The 2,792-nt window shown below is 41.9% G+C and overlaps 1 pseudogene; it reads right to left on the reverse strand.

Annotated features, from left to right (window-relative positions):
- Positions 1-804: 804 nt before the first annotated feature.
- Positions 805-1,202, reverse strand: LOC116903028 (annotated as a pseudogene).
- Between the last annotated feature and the right edge of the window lie 1,590 nt (positions 1,203-2,792).

Below are 2,792 nucleotides of genomic sequence, written 5' to 3' on the forward strand. Positions count from 1 at the left end.
CCAGGGGAGAATGGATTGGCTACAACTGGGTAAGGAGATGGATGGCTTTACCACCCCATCCTGTTTCTGGGTCAAATTGCTCATATACTCATGGAATCAGGAACATCTAATCTCTCCCTGCTTTTGCCTCTGCATTCAACTTTTTCATCACTGAGGTCATCCCAGCCTCTAGGTAGCCAGAGCTTGGCCTGTTAGTCTCCACCCTGAGTAGAATTCACACAGGCTGCTTCCTCCTCAGCCCCATCCACCATTCCACAGTGTCAGACCCTCCTGGGTCCCCTGCAGTGTTTGACCCCTGCTGAGCCCTGCTGATGCATGTAGAAGCCTTTTGTTCCTAACAAAGGAACGCCCTGGCCCAGTAGCAACACACCTGGACATATACCTGGGCGATGGTACATTTGTTCCTGTCTTTTGTTCTCAGTCTTTTGTTCTGGGACTTAGGCTGGTCTTCCTGGATTTCTCCCCAGTAAATTTGGGGCACGTATTTGGTCTTTTGTTACTGAAGCCTTAAGCCGGGTTTTCCCACTGTGCTTTCTAGAGTTTTCCGCCCCGTCAACTTGGGATATATATTCGGTGAATAAAGCTACAGAATTGGCATTCTTTCTTAACCCCGTCAACTTGGGATATATATTCGGTGAATAAAGCTACAGAATTGGCATTCTTTCTTAACCCGAATGACCCGCTTATGTGTGTGTTTTAATCCCGCAGGTTTATGCCCGGTTCTCGGTGCAGTGCTGTGTCGGTGCGGGCATTGACACCACAGTTTGTTTTGTTCTGGATGGGTTCTTTCTTTTCTTTCTTTCGTTTTAGACCAAGTCTTGATTTTTATTACTTAAAAAAGTTGCACATTTATTTTGCTTTCTGACTCTGTGCTTGTGCCTTCAACACTTTCACAACGATTTTCTGCTCCTCAATAAGGAAAGCCTTATTGATCCTGTCACGGACATACTTGGCACACATGGAGCCACCATAGGCCCTGCTGATGTGCTTCTTTGTCTTAGACAATCTCATAAGGACTTTGGGTCTCACAGCACGAACCCTTCGCAGTCTGCCTGGGCATATGCCTCATGCGGATTTAGGTGTTTTCCCAACCTTCTTGGTATAAAGGTAAACAATCCTTTTGCCAGGGGTTCGAGAGAGCCTAGTTTGTTAGAGGCTGTATTGTAGGAAAGCCTACGACAGTATGTCAAACGCTGGACCATCCCGAGTGCCTCTAAGCACCGTCCCCGAAAGAGGAAAAGCAGATGGGTTCTTTCTGAAGTTCCCCGGTTGGCCATGAAAAATATAGTAGAAACTTTTAACAGTTAAAACTGGAATCCACTGGCACATCACATATGATCTATTGTATTCAGAGGTTAAAGAATCATTCATAAGATGTATCAAATATAAGAAAAATCTACTAAAACATGAACTAAAAGAAATCTACAGTATAATTAGTATATGCCTAGAATCCAGATGTAATTGATGGCTATGTCCTTCTGTGTGTGTTTGAAGAGTGAGAGAACTTCTAAGCATTTATATATATGGCTCTGAAATGTACACAAACTTGCTTTATCTAGTTACAACATTATTATCATATCCAATAAAGCAAATGCTCCCCCAACGTACCAATACTCAGTTAATATGCAAATTTCTATCATTATCTCCAAAATGTCTATTTTGGGTGATCTGTTTCAAACCAGGCTTCCCAAACATACTTGGTTATATCTGCTAAGTCTCCTTGGTCCTTGTCTTCCATCATCATCATCATCATCATCATCATCATCATCTTTATTATTACTACTACTACTGCTAAAGATAGATTTTGTTTTATGCAATATGTTCTATTCTTTCTAGTTCCTCTCCATGTCTCCACCCATCCAGATCCACCCCTATTCTGTCTTTTATTAGAAAACAAACAGGCTTCTAAGGGCTAATAATTAAATAAAATAAAACATAATAAGCTAAAACAAAACCAAACAAATTGGAGTAGACAAACCAAACAAACGGAAGAGACTAAGAAAAGGCACAAGAATCACATATAGACACAGAGACCCACTTGTTCACATATTCAGGAATCCCGTAAAAACACAAAACTGGAAATATTGTAAATATTATATTAACAAAAACTTTAAAGAAAAAAAAAGCTGAATCAAAAATGATGAAAGGCCATGACATGAAATTATGAGGGAGAAAACTCCAAAGATGCCTTTGAGTTCATGTCTGTTATTCATCTACTGCTGGGCTTTCAGCCTACCCTTAAGAGTAGTTTTCCCAGGGAGACTCCCTTGGAGAAAACTTAGTTTTCACTTGTAAGTGGTTATCATTTGAAGATAAGATGGGGCATGTGTCCATTTGTCCTTTCAGCTCTAGGACCCCGTTTGGTGCAGACCCTTGCAGGCCCTGTGCATGCTGCCTCAGACTCTGTGAGTCCTGCTGTTTTTAGGTTTTGATTCCTTGGTGTCCTGTATCACCTCTGGCTCTTAGACTGCCTCCTTTTCTTCAGGGCCCTCTGAGCCCTAAGGGAACGGGGCTTCCGGAGACATCCTGTTTAGGGCTGAATGTTCCAAGGCCTCTCACTATTTGCATATTTTTCTAGCTGTATTTGTATGTGTTTTTGTCTCTGTATTTGTTCCTATCTGCTGTAGGAGGAAAGCTTCTCTGATAATGGCCAAGAAAGGCCCTGATCTATGTTTATAGTAGGATGCCATTAAAATTGGGTCCCTGAGCTATCTAGTCCCAAGTTCTCAGTAACTCAAGCAGCATCCATGTAGTAGAGTGGGCCTTAAATCAAATCAGATATTGGCTACCTC

This window comes from Rattus rattus, chromosome 6, assembly GCF_011064425.1.
Source record: "Rattus rattus isolate New Zealand chromosome 6, Rrattus_CSIRO_v1, whole genome shotgun sequence".
Taxonomy (NCBI): Eukaryota; Metazoa; Chordata; class Mammalia; order Rodentia; family Muridae; genus Rattus; species Rattus rattus.